The sequence below is a fragment of the Rousettus aegyptiacus genome, unplaced genomic scaffold (genome assembly GCF_014176215.1).
Source record: "Rousettus aegyptiacus isolate mRouAeg1 unplaced genomic scaffold, mRouAeg1.p scaffold_m13_p_4, whole genome shotgun sequence".
Taxonomy (NCBI): Eukaryota; Metazoa; Chordata; class Mammalia; order Chiroptera; family Pteropodidae; genus Rousettus; species Rousettus aegyptiacus.
In genome coordinates, this window is record NW_023416307.1 from 51,827,860 (window position 1) to 51,845,721 (window position 17,862).

At 42.6% G+C, this 17,862-nt stretch overlaps 1 protein-coding gene across 20 annotated transcripts in view; it reads right to left on the minus strand.

Moving 5' to 3' along the window:
* KALRN (kalirin RhoGEF kinase) overlaps window positions 1-17,862 on the minus strand; it is a 592,295-nt gene that overhangs the window by 87,558 nt on the left and 486,875 nt on the right. The window lies entirely within an intron of this gene.

The window sequence follows — 17,862 nt, forward strand, 5'->3', positions numbered from 1 at the left end:
AGGAGATAGGACGATGGGAAAGGATTAAGAAGAAGCCTTGTCGCACACCTCACAGCCTAGGTATTTTCATGGCTCAGTAAATGCACTGTGCTGTGTGAGCACCAAGCTTGCCAGACATGTGAGAAGCAGATCTCAGGCTCTGGCTTTGGGGCAGTTCTGGTGCTCCTCTGGGTCATAGCATCACCAATGAGTGCCCCCATCTAAGAGAGGATACATGCCAGTCTAAATATCACTTAAGGCCAAAGTTCAAGGACCTAGGAATGTCCATATGAGAACAATATAGTAATTACTCCAAAGCGTAATTCCCCTCATGCGAAAACTCAACAAAGGTGATATTATTTTTCTGTGTGCTTTAAGTCTCACTATATTGAAGTTCAATAAATATTTGCTGAATGAATGTATGAGTGTGTTAAGTCAAATCATTAAACCTTTAAATCATTTGTGATGGGGCCAATCAGAAGGAGTTGGCTGGACACTGAGATGATAAAGGTGGGGGTAAAGTTGATAAAAAGTAGATTTCCCAATAAAGCCTCTGGAGTGATGCTGGAAGCTGTGGTAAGAACACCATTCTGGTATGTACGTCTGGGGAAGGGAGAACTTCAGTCTGTGCAACGGAAGGGTGTGGGGTGATGGAGGCAAGACCAACTGCTGCTCTGCTCTTGGGCGTTCTGACATATCACACCGCCTTGGGTGAAGCACAGGGACCGAAAAATACCCAAGGATACACATGTGTCTATTAAAAACCCTAAGGGGCGTAGTTCCATAGCGTAGCAGTTAGCACGCCTGCTTTACATGCAGAAGACCCTGGGTTCGCGGCCCAGTGGAGCCACGGTCCATGGTCTACGGCCATGCTACCCTGAACAAGCCTGATGTCTGATCCTGAAAGCTAAGCAGGGTTGGGCCTAGTTAGTACTTGGATGTGAGACCACCTAGGAAGACCAGGTGCTGTAGGCATAAATACATACATACATACATACATACATACATACATACATACATACATACATACATACCCTAAGGTACTGAAACTCATAAATTAGGAGTCGAAAACTGACGTGGTACCTGGGGACACTGCAGCTCAGAGGGATGGACCACAAGGAAACGTCTGCACTGTCCCACCTGATTCCCTGTGGAGATGGCTTTGGTGGACAGCTGATTAGGGAAGAGGTCAGTGTGGGGCCAGGAGGGACTATACTTGTGACCCTAAACCCATCAACCCCAAGAACTGCTGGGACAGGTGGAGAACAGAGTACTGGAAATTGCTTGAAAGTGTGGGTGGTCTGACACTGTTTTACTTAGCTATGCTTTTGCCCATTTGGTCTTTTGTTGTAATTTAATATGTTGTAGTTGTAGAAATAATGTTATTGCATGAATTTTGAAAAATCAAAAAAGTTTAAAGAAGAGAATAAAACCAAGAATCGTTCCATATAGCATGTTTTGGTAAACTTCCTTTCAGTCTTTTATAAATGAATACATTACTCTCTTTCACACACATATATATATATTTGATATAATTTAAAATTCTTTTTATTGTGATAAAATACATATTAAATAAAATTTACCATTTTAACTACTTTTAAGTGTACAACGATATTGTACCACCATTACCATAACCTACATTCATCCTGTTCTTTACTGACAACTTCTAATGTGACAGATAGGTCATTCTGGTTTAACAGGCACAGACTCCACGAGTATGGGCGCCGTTATTATGCCCATTTTATGGATGAGGAGAACATGGCACAAAGAGATTAAGTCCCTTACAACAGGTTGCAGAGCTGGTAGATGACAGAGCCAGTATTCAGGGCAGGCCCCCTGGACTCCAAAATCTACACTGTTACACAGTTTTGAGCCTCATTCGGATGAAGTACCACAGTGGAAGTGGGGGTGAGAGCGTCTTAACGCACCTACTATCCACACACACAAATATGAACTTAAAAATACCTAGTTCAAATTTCTAGTTAGGAAAATCTGAAATATTTCTAACCCAATAGGATGGAAATTGCACAGTACTCATTCTCTTTACTTAGTGGGACAATTTAAAGTATCAAAAAAATATTTATAGGGCTGTCATAGCTCGTCTCCAACCCTCATCTCCCAAACCTATTTTCCACCATTAAGCACCTTAACTTTCAATTCTCCTTTCTCAAGGTTATGCAGAAAGAGCCTTTGTGGTTTGGGAAGAGCAATATAGTCCAACACTGGCACCAAGAGTGGCTCTTGCCAGAGCCCACTGGGTGACCTCCACGCCCCCACTCTGGAGAACATACTGTTCAAATCATAGGGCAAGCTTGAAAACCGGGAAAGCAATTCTGACAGGCTATTTTTTTTCAGAGTCCTTACTCTGTGGGTTTTTGTGTTTGCCACCCACATGTCAACCCCAGTTGTTTCAGAAAAGGAATCTCTTAGTATAAGGATCCAAGTTCAGAGCATACAACACAGACTTCGAGTGGAAGCTGTTCATTTCCTTTATCTTAGTGATGGCTCTGAAAAAGACCTTTTCAAATAAGGACACTGGGCTCCATCTGGGAGCGGCTTTTCCTATCTTGGTATGATGTATTGATGTATTAGCCTAGGGGATGAGATGGGGGTGGGGGGGGGGGAGAGATGATGCATAGATAGAAACCATAAGGTGAAAACACCTTCTTCATTCCCCTCCTTTCATTCTCATCATGTTCAAAGTAAAATGTGGCAACTTTTACTTCAAAGCAAAGCAAAGCATCGGGGAATACTGACTTCTTCTGAGACAGAACCCCAGAACGAGGACATAAAATTTTTGTGTTCATGCTGGGGGGTAGAGGGGAGAGATATTCCATTTCAAAAATTGTATGGGTCCATCCCACAGGGCAGACACAGCTTGGCTTTTAGGCTGCTCTCCTCTGCATATCGGCAGAGCCAGAAATGGCAAGGAGGAATGGCTAAGGACATCTAATGGAAGGCTATCCTTTCAGGTACATGAGTTAACAGGTGGGCTCCGGAAAATGAAATCTGATACTTTCACTAAGAGAGGTCTTCAAATCCTAAGGAAGGATTCAGGAGTGTCAACACGAAGGGGAAGGAAAACCAGTCACAGTACAGCATGGGCTGCCGAGGCTACCAGGAGTGGGCAGGTAGAAAAGATGGGGCTCTGGGAGGGCTGTGATGACTGGAAGCAGCTTGCTTGGGAGAGTCAATACTATTTTAAGAGACAAACAAGTGTGACTGTGGTTAAAGATAATCACAGTCAGATGTTGGCAAAAGCAGACAAACATTTCTAGGTCTCTGCTATTTAGGGTATAAAAGCACGTGTGTACATGCCAGGCAACGCTTACGTTAAGGGTTTTGGCGGCACAGTGTTTACATATGCAAATAAAAGTAATAGCCCACAAGGAAAAGCTGCTTCTGGAACTGCTAACCCATCCCATACTTCTGAGGATACAATATGGAATTGTATTAATAATAATAATAAAAAAAGAACTTGATACAATGAGAATCTAGCTAGGCAGCAAGGTAAATGGCAGAGAAAGTAGAATATTGAGAGGAAACCAGGACTCAACTTATGAACCACATGTTCTTGGAAAAACAATTTAATCTCTCTGAGCCTGCCTTTCCATCTGTGAAATGTGTGGGTCGACTCGCCAAAGCTGGAGACCGAAGGAGATACTGTAGTACCATGTGGTAAACCGCTATCTGTTGGCCATTTCCAGACACTCCATTCTTATCCAGGACTCCATGTCCTTCCTCAGGCTATTTCCTTTGCCTGACTTTTTCGATGAAGCACATCCCTCCTGACCCTTCGAGACCTAGTCTCTCTGTTGCCACCTCACGAGGCCTCCTCTGCACACATCTTCACTCCTCCAGAAGAGGAGGTCATGCTGTTCTCTGAGAACACACAACAGAATTAGCAGAGGGACTTCGGTCATCCTTAAACTCAGTTTCTCATTAGACTAAAGGACCCACAGGTCGACAGAGAAGATGCCTACTGGTTGCTTCTCCGGCACTCATTTCTCTCTTTCCACTTCATAAGAGCACCAAGGTTTCCCAGATTTTCAAGTTGAAACCCTATCCTTGCTCAATTCCCACCCCTACCCCCTGGGGTGGGTCCTAAAATAACTGGAATATTTTACTCCCTGGGCCATGGGGATTAATTCAAGGATGATCATATGACCTGACTCAGCACAGACAGGCTCAAAGAGTCAATTTTGGAGACCTTTGACTTCCTCCCTCCCCCTGAACACGATGGTTTATAAGTGAGTTTCACTACTTGACACAATAATCTAAATCTAACCAATAATACATTTAACCAAAACGCCAAGTTTCTTTGTTTTTGTCTAAAAGTGATAAATGCGGTTACCGAATACAAGAAGCTGTGATTGGTTGCTGATGACAGAACAGAAATTTTTGAGCCATAAATGGCAGATCAGACATTTACTGGAACACAGCAGACAACTGTAGTAATTAAAGGAACATATCCGAGATGATCAGCTTTGGACATGAATACAGGATAATGGCACAGGATAAACCCTCTGCCGCCAGAGCTCTTAGCATAAGCATTCCTTAGTGTGAGTGTGTGCTTGCGTGCTTTAATTCCCTAAATAGCAGAGGCTAGAGTAAATAAATATAAAGGTCTTTAGTAGTGGACTACTTAGGAATTGCTTAAGAACCCAACACACTGGCCTCCAGGTATAGGGAGGAGACCTTCTATCTCTTTCTTAATTAATCTGTCACCCTGAATCAATTCCCACCAGATCAGCAACTTGATTTGAACAGGAACACTCCCAGGGATCAAAAATTGGGCAAAAGGCCAATAAGCAGAGGCCTCAGTTATGAGTCTGTTTTCCTGGACAGCTTTGAAAAATATTCACAAATCTCTCATGCCAATTAATAGTTCATCTAAAACTACTGCCCTATACGTCAGAGAACTATCTGATAATCAGAACGAATATTATTGTTCACAAGTTGCCATTTCTAGAGTATATTCTATGTGGCAGGAAGCTAGGAACTATGTTAGGTATTACACACACAGTCCATACCTTTTATTTTGAATCCTCAAAAATACTCTAGGGATAAATAAATACCTGTATTTTCCCATGTGTATAGATGCAGAAGTAACTAAGCTAATGCAATTTATTTAGTAAGTGCTGATGCCAGGATGGGAGCTCAGTCTGACCCTTCCTGATTTCATACTCTTTCCTCAGAGCTAAAGAGAGAACTGCTTGCAAAATTTTATTTACAGAAAATGACAGATGAGCACAAGAGCACCAACCGGCCCACGTTCCCTTCTTAGTCAAGTCCCAGTTTGTGATACTAACCTGGGCATTTTCAGAGTGTTAGAATCCCAGCTCAGGAAGCTTTGTGATCTGGTTCTCCTCTCAAATGTAAGCTAGGGCATTTCTGAAAGATACATATACTCAAAGTAGTCTCTCCAAACCGGCTTCTCTGTTTGTTGGAGATCAAACAGAAAAATAAAGATTGTCCTATTTGAGTCATAATCTGATGCCGTTCTAAAAATGTCATATATATATACATATATATATATATATGCAATACATGTATGAATTTTATGGTATAGGATGCTAATCATAACTATAAATACAAATTGGAGGTGTGACTAAATTATGAGCTAAATTTTACAAACTAAACCAGTTTCAATAGCTTGCACATTTAAGATGTGCAAAGCTATTCCACAAGAGAATTACTGCCGCCGTCCTGTCTCTGAGATATGTACCCGTTAATACAGAAAATGTTGCAAACCAAATATAGATGCAAGCCAAACAACCAAACAAGGGTTGGAATCCATACAACACAATGTGCAGATTGTAACTCATCAACCTGGGAATGGTGACTTCGGAATAAGGCACAAGAGTGAGCACATAATTGCGGTATAGTGCTTGGCAGGAAGCCATGATAATTACAAATCCAGGTGAGTTACATCATGGATACTTAGGGAGGAAATTGAGAGGCCGGAGAATTTGGCTGGTTTTCTCCAAGGGACCCAGCCAAGCTAGGATAAACTCCAGTAGTTACTTGGGATGACTATACTTTTCCCCACCCTGAACCTCTCCTCTTCTTCCCCCAGAGGCTGATCTGGCCTTTTGGAGAGCTTTGCCCATCTTCTCTTCTAACTCCTGCATGTGCATGCACACGTGCCCACACACACATACGCGTGCATGCGCGCGCGTGCGCGCACACACACACCCAGAACAGTCCAGCTTGGATTTTGCTCTTGCGGCCCTGGCTTGTGCATGCTGACAGAAGGTCACAGTTAAATTTAGATCTGACCACCTCAGTGGGAGGGAGCTGGGAAAGTGGCTGTTTGAGGAGATCCATAGACACTTGGTAGAACTGGCTCGTTACACTCTATATGAAGGCACTATTTGGTGGTTAGGTTGTAAGTTAAATTGGGAAGGGGGTCTAATTTGCAAACCAAAAAACAAGGAAACGGCGTCTTCAAAATTTAAAAAACTGAATAAAACCTTCAAAAGGTTATTGAGGTCTTCTGCTTTCATGCAGAATCCAAGTAAACCAATAGGATTATTCCCTGTTTCTTAAATCCCTTTGTGGAATGGGAACTGGAAAAGATCTCAGAGGCCATTGAGTACAATGTCCTGCACGTTGCAGAGTCAAGCTTACAACATTGCCATGAGAATGAGAAGGTTACTCAGATTCAGCTGAGACCTGTCATCATGTGTGATTAGTGGTGTATCATTGCAAGAGGTGGCAGCTGTGAATGTCAATGCCTCCAAGCAAAAACTAGATCCAGGTGGGAAAGCTCCAGGTGAGGAATGGTAAATGGGAATCTGGCCCTTTTAATCTAAATCCCAGTGTCAAAATATGTAGAAATAGCCAGCTGAATTGTGACTGAGGTCATGAATTAGGAAGTGAGGGCTTTAGCAACGATCCTCTGTGTGCAGAGCACAGGCTTCTCAGGCACTTATGAACCAAAGACTCTGCACAGGCTTCTCAGGCACTTATGAACCAAAGACTAGCAAGTGAGCTCTTGAAGCAACCCAGCTTTAAGCCAAGTACCAAAAACATGAACTCCATAAAGTTGTCTGGCTTTATGCTTCTTTTATTCTACTTCCCCTGTGTTCTCACATGATATTTAGTAAAGCTTTTGGAAAGACTCTTTAAACTTGGTCCAGAATGCAAATACCACCCATTTGGGGGCCAGAAGAATGGTAGTAACAAGACTTTTGGTACTTATGTCAGTTCCTTAAACAGAGCCCTATGTCCCTGTTGCCCCCTCTAAACTGTAAATTTACAAAAGCAGCACCATGTCCATTTTGTTCACTGGCTGTGATCTCTGATTGTCTCCCAGTCCTGGAAGAGTCAGAGATGACTAGTCCAGCAGTCTTTGGGTAAGGCCCTCAGAATACTGTGGCAGCCACAGATCTCTCTCGGTTCTACCAGAAGGCTTCATGGGACCCTGATTTGATTGGAGAACACTGGCTATCCAGGTCTGGCTTCAGATCAACCTTGACCTTCCACCTGGCCTGGAAAGTCACAGGAAGGTCCCTTGAGATGTCTCAAGAAGGTCCTTTGTGTTGGCTGGCCTTGCTTGGGGATGCCAGGCTGGTGGGGCACACCTTGATTTCATCAGGAACAGTGGAACTGAGCCTTCAGCTCTAGGTTCTGGCAAATGGCTACGATTTCAGTAGTAAAGTTCCTCCAGAATCCCTCAGACATTTAGAAACACCAGATGCAAGTGGTCATTGCGGGACAGATTTCTATGGGAGCTCATCTAGAGCAGATGGCTGGGACATAGTTCCAGAAACTTGAGAGTGATTTCCGATTCACTGAGATCCCTAGATTCCTACCAAAGAGATTTGATTCAGTGCCTCTACCCTGTTCATTCCCCCAAATAAAAGGGCAGGACTATTGTATACTTCATTGTCTTCTCTATAAAGATACAAGCAATATGCTACAGACAGAATTACGTCATTTTACTAATTCCCATTTGAGACCTCAGGCAGGTCATTTCTTTTTATAAAGTGCTTTTCTCATGGATGAAACAAAGATCTTTATGATCTGATCAGAGATTCAATAAAATTCTAGTGCCCTGCAATCTCATATAATGAAGGCATGCGGTACATACAGCTTTCCCTAGACAAATAGGAAGATGATTCCTATAACCTGTATAGCACTGTCCTCTGCCAGGCGTTCAGTGATGCTTCATGAGGACAAAAAACAGGATGAAAAAATACTGCCTCAGAATGATAGAATCAAACACTCAAACCGTCATTCAGATAAATGACAAAAGGAATCTTGCTCAGGTTCAACCAGGAGTCAGAGTAGTGGGTTCCCCCTACCCCACCACACAGCCCCATCTTTTCCCTCAGATGCCAGGGCGTGAAGGTTAGCAATGCTTATGTCACATAAGGAAGCAGAACTAGAGCAAAGTCAGTCAGTTGAGAGGTTAGAGAGTTGGGAAATGGTAGCACATTGTCATTCTCTTTCTGTTCACTATTCTTTTCAGGATTTTCTTTCATTATGTTCATAAAAGCTGGCTCATTTGAGCTCTGTGAGGACAACTTACAATTAAAGTACCATTTGTTCCAACACAAACTATTTTTGCTGAGAAAGGAAAATGTATAACTGCTTTTCTTGAAAATTTCAGTTGAGAAGGCCTGTGGGTATCTTTAGGCATCGGAAAGACTACCATTCTCCTGAAATCATGGAGAGGGTTGGGAGGATGGCCTCGGCTTGGCCCTGGAATGGAATAAAAGGATACAAAGTTGGAAACTTTCTACTCTGGCACATCAATGTATCTTGGACTATAAGTTTTAGGATAGTTTCATCTAATAGAAATATGATGCAAGTCACAAATGTGAGCCATGTACATAATCTTAAAATTTCTAGTAGTTACTTTAAAAAGTAAAAACAAACAGGGGCAATTAATTTTAATATATTGCATTTAACTATCTCTAAAATATTATCATTGCAACATGTGATCAATCTGAACTTTTTTTGTACTAAATCTTGAAAATCTAGTATGTAATTTACACTTACGGCATATCTCAATCTGGATTAGCCTCATCTCAAGTTTTCAGCTGATGGCTACTGACATGGACAGTGCAGTTCTAGAAGGCAAGTCTAACTTGCTTTCTTCTGTGGTCCCCTGCACTTCCCTGCTGCTTTGTTCACATTATCTCCTCAGTCCTTTAAAAAACGCTTCCTGCCCTTTAGGCCCAGAGAGAACCCTATATCCCCTGAGAAGTCCTCCCAGATCACCACAGGCCACCGTGCTCCCATCAGCTTCTGCATAATTATTTCGGTCAGCAATCAGGACCTGGGAGCATCTTTCCTCTCATTGCCTTCAGCAACTATTTTCCTTTCCCCCCTCCCTTATTACTGTTTCACACTTAAGGAGCAGCAATCAAGTTGGATTGCAAGATCATTAGGGGCATGGAAATACCTTAAATTCTCTTTGGTCACTAGTCTGATACCTGCCACATGGCAGTCAGACATTTGGGGATTGATACAAAAATGCTCAGCTTGATTTTCCATATGATTAAGTGACTAATGAAGTCATTTGAATGTGACAGTTGGCACAGTTCCACAGAGACTTCCAAATTCTCATTGCTAATAATGATCTAGCACTTACCTAGCACTTACCATGTGCCAGCACTAAATGATTTACCTATGCCATCCAATCTAAGCCTTGTAAAAAACCCCATGACTAGAGTCCATGATCATCTCCCGATGAGGAAATTGAGGCAAAGAGTTTACGTAACTTGACAAAGTCCCACACGTAAGTAGCAGGGCTGAGATTCGAACTCATTCTGGCTCCAGAGTCCAAGCTCTTAATCATCATGATATACTGCCTCTCAATCCAGAACAAAACATATTTTTTATACCCTGCATATCAGTATGTAGCCTAAGACTCAAAGGCATTAGTTTATTATACTCTCAGCCAGGGTATTTCCTTATATAAAAAAGAATTAAGTTAATTTAGAAAATGTAAACAGAAGTAAACAATAGGGGAGACATGAAATTCCTGGTCCCAGAGGATGTTGCTCATAAATCTTCTTAAAACTAAAAACAGTACACTCTCACTTTCAAAGGGTATGAAACTGGGGGATAACTGGCAACAAATAAGTCTTGAATTTCTGGATGTCCTTTGATTTCAGGTACCCCATGTCTAGGGATTTATCCTAAGGAAGTTATTTATGTGTATATGACAAGACTTAACCAGAAGAATGGTTGTTACGGTATTGTTTATAATATCAAAAATTAGAAACAACCCAAAACAGGGAGACTGAAAAGAAAAACAAACCATATTTACACTTGATAAAATGTGCATCTAGTGGTATGCTGATAAATTGGCTCTCTGAATAAAACAAAAACTTTGATTTGTGGTGTCTGGTGATTTCCCAGTATAAATGCTCGCACCAGGGGCCCATCTTAAGCTGCCAATGGCTTAACAGTCTGCTGCTGAAACCCTGAATGTTTAATAATCCCAGCCTGAGCTGAACTGAGTCCAAAATATCACTGAATGCATCCATAAAACATCAAAGAAGTTGTTCAATATGTGAAAAAAGTTTATATGACTACTATATCATATTGCTAAACACACACACACACACACACACACACACACACACACACACAAAGACTAAAAAAAAATAATGAAAGCTCTCTTTCCCAGTCAAAATAATTTTAAAATGACCTATCCTGGAGGTATAGCTCAAAAAAAGAAAAAAAAAAATCCCTGGACCTGTTCAGTGAAAGCAAAATGGCACAATTAGAAAGGCTCAGAAGTGAGACAACGTCTAATACCACACGAGTAAGACAAGGATGAGTGAGATAAAACCTGCGGCCCTAGCCACGGTGCCTGTTGATTTCCCGAGGAAGATGTCCTCTCTTGGGGAATAAATCATACAACCTGCAGAAAGGAAAGGTGGGAAGTTGGGAGTGGAGCTATGTAAACCTCAGGACAAGAATCAGTGTGTCTAGATAGTCTGATTCTGGAAACATCTATTTCTTAATCCAGGGTCATTCTTAATCCCTTCTCAAACTTTTCTCCATTATACTGAATAAATACTAATTATCAAGTTCAAGTCTGGTCTGCAGTGAAACACTTGGCAATCATTGAAAGCATCCTGGAAATGCATCTACATGCGAAGATGTGCAGAAGATTAAGTGAAAGCAAGTTATAAAGCAGGATATAAAATATGAACCCATTTATTTTCAAAGGGGGCAAACAAAAGAAAAGGATATTCTAAGTGGTTAAGCAGTAGTGGTTTCTAGGTGGTTTAGGATCATCTATAAAAGTTATGCTTTTATGGTCTTTTTGTTTGCTTAACTTTTGATTTTTTTTTATAGTGAGCATAGTTAGCTTTAAGAATAATGCGGAAAAAAACAAAACAAAATAAAAGCAAAGGAGTCTTAAATGGGAAGAAAGACGCAACAACTTCCCTTACTGGACCCTTGGGGGCCATAGAGCTCATGAAGTGTGTAGGCAATTCCTAATTCCTTCACCACCCCCACCCCCACCCACCTGACCAGTGAAAGCGAACAGCGAAGGGGCTCTCTCTACCGCTTCTCAAAGCAAGAGTCCCTGGGGGAGCAGGAAGCCTTCCATTACAGAATGCTTTTGCTGGAGCTGGGGGAAGCAGGGAAGAAGGTAGGGGGGAGTGTGGAGAGAGGAAAGAAAGAAAATAGAATGAACCAAACAAAAGAAGCCAGCTGGAGGACTTGTTAAAAACAGACTGCTGGGTCTCACCCCAGCGTTTCCGTGTCAATGGGGCAGAGAAAATGCATTTTTAACACGTTTTCCTGTGACCACAGTTTGAGAACTTCTGCTCCAAGTAGAGAGAGAAGAGGAGGCACTGGACAGGTATAAATTTGATACCTGAAATCTGTGCAGAAACAGAGTGTTTGCAATTTTTTTTTAACAGTGAGGCTTGGTTCCCTTTGGATGGGGAAAGATAACATCCCTTTCTCCAAGGGAGCATTATGGAGATTCTAAAGGAGGAGAGCAGAAATTGGGAATAGCCTGAGAGCCTTTTACAAACCAGGTACTCGAAGAGAACAAACACGGGCCTACAACTTAACTAATCCTGCACCAAGGAAAAGCAGATAAACCTGGAAACAAGTGTTTGACGAGGTACTGTTTCAACCAAAGGGGCAGAAGGGTTTCCCTTCCTTTCAGTTTGACAGTTCCTCACTGTAGTCACCAGGAAAGCAAGAAGAATGTGGAACAACCTGTTCTGTCACTCTGATCTTTGCTCTCTTACCTGGTTAAAAACAACTTGGCAGCCTTCTAGTTGCCTCTCAGGTGTAACCGGGGCTACCCTCCTTCCAGGAAGTCTAACACTGAAGATTCCCTCAACCTCAAAAGATACGCTCCATTATTCACTGAATAGACTAAGTGGGGAACCAAACTACCCATGGACCCTGCCCCCCCCCACCACCTACGTGGACTACAGAAGATACCAGCCATACCTCAGGGAAATGTCCAGAACCTCTGAGGCTGTTATGGGCAGCAGGTATGATTTTTATCTAGACAGAAACAGCCTGAAGAAGAACCAGCAAAGCTCTGCACAAAAGGGATGTGCAATAAACCTTAGCTGAAGAGAACAGAAGAATGTCTCTCATTAGATTGTTAGCCAAAGCCAAGGAGTAGGCAAAGAATAAGTGATGTCTATATAACATAGGCTGTGTCTTTTCCCAAAAGGGTTTAATCAAAAAAAAAAAAAAAAAAAAAAAAAAAAAAAAAAAGAAAAGAAAGAAAGAAAGGAAAAGAAAGAAAGAAAGAAAGAAAATCCCTATCATACTTCTAGATCACAAACTTTCTTCCCGCACAGTGACAACTCCACAGCAGTGAGGCACAGTTGACGATGGTTAGAACCGAGACCATTAAATTGCTTAGGAACTTAGATTTACAGTATTACCACCTAGAGGATTCACACAAAATGAGCTACTGGGAATCTTCTGAGGACAGGCTCTGTGCATAGTATTACCATTACTGTTGCTACCAGCAGCTAACCTTTTTAAAGCACTTTCTATGCTAAGTTCCTTACATACACTATTTCAAGTAATGCAATAGCACAAATGGGGTCAGCGCCATTGTGATCCCCCCGCCCAGTACCTAGCGCTGGGCTGGCAGTCAGTCAGCACACAAACATTTCTCAAATGAATTAAAACACAGTGTTACATAAAAACCAGTGCCCTTCATAGATGGAATGATAGAAATGCATTTCATTGATTCGTTTCCACATGAAAGGGTACACTTCCAGAAAAGGGGCAAGAGCAAAACCGGGAACTTCTGAATTAAACTGAACCAGAGGGAAAAACATAAAGATATTTTTTTAAGAACACGTGCACACGCTGCTCTGGGAGAGACAGATACCTGCCTTCTGTGGTCTTAGGACAGAATAGCCCTTCAAAGCAGACCAGGCAGGTCTAGTTCCAAATGGCTCTGGGCAATGAAGTCACACCCTCCAACGAAGCTACAAATCACTCCACAGTCCAAGTTCCAGCTTGGGGACTGCCTCTACCATTCTCAGATGCGTCAGCCTGGCCTCTGCCCACAGTTAAGAAAAACCACATGCCCAAGAAGACAAGGGAGTTGAGGAAAGATAGGAACATGGTTCTAGTCCTGAGCCTGCTGCTACCAAGTGGCTGCATCTCAGTGCCCTCCAGGACAGAAGGAGAAGACCTATTAAGTTATCTCTAAGTTCCTTCCAGTTCTAACTTTCCATGATTTAGCCCCTCCTGCTTGAGAAGCCTCTCTCGGGTTTGAGACCCATGCTTTTTACTTCAGGAAAAGCCTGGGGTCTGGTCTGATGGAGAGGGCAGGCCATGTATTCTCTCACTCACTGAAAGTGAAGTAGCACTTCAAAAGCCTGGGGAATATTTTAGGGCAGAAGAGGACAGCATCAAGGTTCTCAAGAGGAACATCAGGAAACAGAATCCCAATAACACCACTCCAGAGTAATGTATGCCTGCAAAATTGTCTGGGCTCAGAAGTGAATACCTAGCATTCATTTTTTTTTTTTTAACTCTTAAACTATTTTGCATGAAAACTCAAATATAGTCTAAATTTTTATCTTTTTATTCCATGTGAGTTCTTGCTACCCTGTGGCTCATGGGAACCGCTGGGGCAACACACCGACAGCATTATCATTAATTGTCGGACCCACAGCTGTACCAGAGGAGGGGTGTTCAGCTTCAGTTTCCAACCTCCACCTCACCCAATCAAACCCATACACTTGCATTTCTACTGGGCTACATTGTGATTGGCTGTCAGTGTTGTTATCCAAGTAATAACTGATACCCCTATTACTACTCCCCAGTCAGAGAATCAGATATGGGAAGAGAAGCATAGGATTTGGGTTGGGGACAGTATGTATGCATGGTGATTCTCCCCAGATTAGGGAATATCCCTGGGAGGCAGAGTAAACCAAGGGATATACTGGAAAAACATGCATGCTAAATGGTTAATTGAATTTTCACTTCTTGGAAAATGACGAAATAAAAGAAAATGAAGAAACAAAGGGTATGCATTAAGGTCCCAAGGAATTTGTCCCTTGGATGGTGAATTAAAGTAAATGATAGTGAATGTCACAAGGGGTCCTCTTTGAGGTTACCAACACCTTTCTAAAGAAACTTGGTATCATGGTTTCACACACTGAATTTATAAAATGATCTGTAATAATTTATGGGCCAAAGAAGAGATTCACATCGAGTCATTGTTTCCTGTTTAGTGATGCTGGGAAAAGGTAAGGAAAAAAAAGAGAAATTATAGATGAGAATGACTTGGGATGCCCCATGAGCCCCCATAACCCTTACCCACACTCTGTGATGTCAAAGTCAAGCTGAAACCCAACTGCCTCTGTGGTAACAGAGTCGTGGGAATGTGATCCCAGCACCTCCACCATGAGCTGATTCAGCCTGGGTAAGTCACCACCCCTTCATCTCCTTCCTTTTGAGAGGACTCCTGAGCTGGGCACTGTCTCATAGTGTAAATGGGGATACATGGTGGGCCTGAGATGCAAGGACGATGATTCAGCAATAAACAAGTATAAATAAATCCCATGAACATTGTGGAGAAGCAGAGGATGAGAGTAATGAGGAAAGGTTTCCCAGAAGGAACATTCATCCACATACCCAAAGATAATTACAAGTTGACTAGAAAATTGAAGGCTCTGAAACTGGCTTCCACCTAGCAAGGTCAGAAAAGTCTCTAGGCTTCGTGATCTAAGAAGTCACAAATCCCAGTCTGAAACACACAATTTAGCAGCCTCTAGGTGATTTGAGATGCCCTTTGTCACTCTGAAACAAGTTTTTTTTTTTTTTTAAATTTTAAGATAATTAAAGAGAATCCAGAACTGACCCACTTCTTCAGGCTTAAAGGAAAGTGTAAGTAGCCAAAGAAATCCCGAAACTTCCCACAGTGTGATTAATCACCTTTCAGACACATACATGCCATTAGCTCATGTTTGGCTATTTTTCACTTCCAAAAAGGCGGTTATAAATGTATTTGTTATCTTTCTTCCTTCTTACCTGAACTCTATTTCCATCCTATGCTTGGTTTTTCCATTTCCAGCCCTTTGACACAAATTTCAAGGTAGGGAAGGAAAATTACCTTTTGTCAAAGACCTTGACCATACATACTCATACTCAATAGAACCAAATACTGGAAAAGAAAAATAGACAGTTGCTATCCTCCCCTTTTATGATTCAAAAGACAAGCTTGGCTGACTTTATTCCATATTTTTCTCCAATATGATATTTAAAGGCCACACAGGCACATCACTAAATCCTTGCCTTGCGCTGATGGTAACAATTACAACCACTTAGGATACCCCAGAGAAAGTATGGGATGCCTCATTTAGCTTTGTGTCAAAAATAACCAGAATATTCCATTTCCTCTTGGTTCCTTCTCCTCAGACTTTAGAAGGAGGTGTCCTTTGAACCCCAGTGACTAGAAGCCAGTTAGTGCAGGCCCCTTGAGTTGGGAACCACTGTAGTGGGTTCTGACCCATTAGCTTCAGAGTGCAGCTCCTTCGAGAAGTAGAAAAGAGCCAAAGTTCTCTCAGAAGAGACTGAGACCAAATAACCAGATGCTTTTATTTAAAAGGAGAAGCTGCCTTTCAATTGTATTAAGTCTGTACAACCAGAGAAACTGGTTTAACTGAAAAGGGAAGCAGACCTCCCTGGCTGTGATGCCCTCCATTCTAGTCAGCCTCTCGGGCTCTTCCCTCAGCCTTTCCTTGTGTTACAATTCAGCAAACTATTTCCCATAGAGTTTTGAGGCTCTGAGCAATGTATTCAAGCTCAGTACAAGATCTTATCATTTCAATCTGCTTGTGAATCTATGCCTAAAGGCTGAGTAGGGATGTGGACCTCTCTTTTCTGTTAGAGCAGAAGGGAAGGATCCCCAAGGGAGTGCTCCAAACACACTATCCCCCTGCCCAGACACAACCAAGGATGGCTAAGTCACCCCTCTCCCCCATCTTCCTCATATTTGAGCTTAAATTTTCTATCTTCACATGTTTCAGCTCTAGGAAAGAGTAAGGAATAAAGCCCAGAAGGTGACAAGGCACCCACCTTTGTTACCCTCCTTTTCCCTTCAAAGCTGCTTCCATTGCTCAGGCCTTGTGGGTCCCTCAGTTGTCAGCTGAGGGTCCACAGTCCCCTCCAGCTCTGGCTCCTTCAACACCACTTTTCCTTCCATGCCCCATCTCTAAGCCACAGAGCCTGCAGCCACTGCTCTCCCAGCCCTGTAGGCTGGAAGTGGCCCAGCAGGCGCCCCTAGTGGGCTCCCCACCCCCTCCTGGGCCACAGCACAGAGGGACAGCCAGGGCAATTCACAAACAAAGCAAAGGCTGGAGAGACCCCTGGAGAATTACTCTGTAGGGAAGCTGGGTTGCCACACATCTGGATAAGCATGCTGCCCAAGCCCCCGCATTCTGACTTTGGACAGGAAATGGATTCCCAAGAAATCCTACTTGGAAACCCTTCACGATGAAAGCAGAGCAAACCCACCCACTCAGATTCCCTTAGGCCATTTCCTGCGTCCTCTTAACTTTTAATTCCTAGCCTTGACAGGAAATCTTTCGGAACTAGGGTTGGATTTCGGTGAGGGTCCCTGGACCCCTAAGAGTCCTTCTCCATCTGAATTCTGGCTTTTAGAGCTGGCTACCACACAGTTCTGGGCTGTTCTAATTAAATGCAGAGGCTGAGAGACAATGATGCTGAGATTATGAACATTTATGATTTGGGGAAATGTCTTTCAGATGTAATTAGTTTTCGAAGCCTTTTATCTGCACAGGATGGAGACTCTGTCAGGGCAATGCTGTGCGTGGCATAGATGATGGTAAAGGGTTACTTAGATGAAGTTTATTGATCAGTAACCCAGAGAGAAAGCCCCACTCAGACTTTGTTAAACAAGACAGACGACAGAGACTAAGGCATTGTAAATGCGGGTGGAGGCAACAGGTCCAATAGATGATACCTAAAAAGGGCAAATGTCAAGTGAGAGGCTATATTTTTTCTGACCACACAGAGACCGAACCTCTTTTCCCCCAAACGTCCAAGCTGAAGTGTTAAAGTGACATGACAGCTTTAGGGACATCTGCCAACTCTGTCTAGGAAAATAGGATTTTCTCCTTCAGGAGAGGCTACACAATTGATAACCTTCCCTCTGTGATCCTCCTCACCATCTTGTTTTGCAGGCTGATTTGGGGGAAATTAGTTGCTTCCTGCCAGTCTCCTCAACAACATTAAAATTAGCAGAATAATTAAACACAGTCCTAATTGGGTACATAGAGAGTTCTTGGTTAATTAATGAGCCAAACTGGCCCAGAGCTGCAAACCTACATAGAGGCCTGTGAAAGCCCAAGCAGAGAAAAGCCCCGCTGCAGTCTCCAA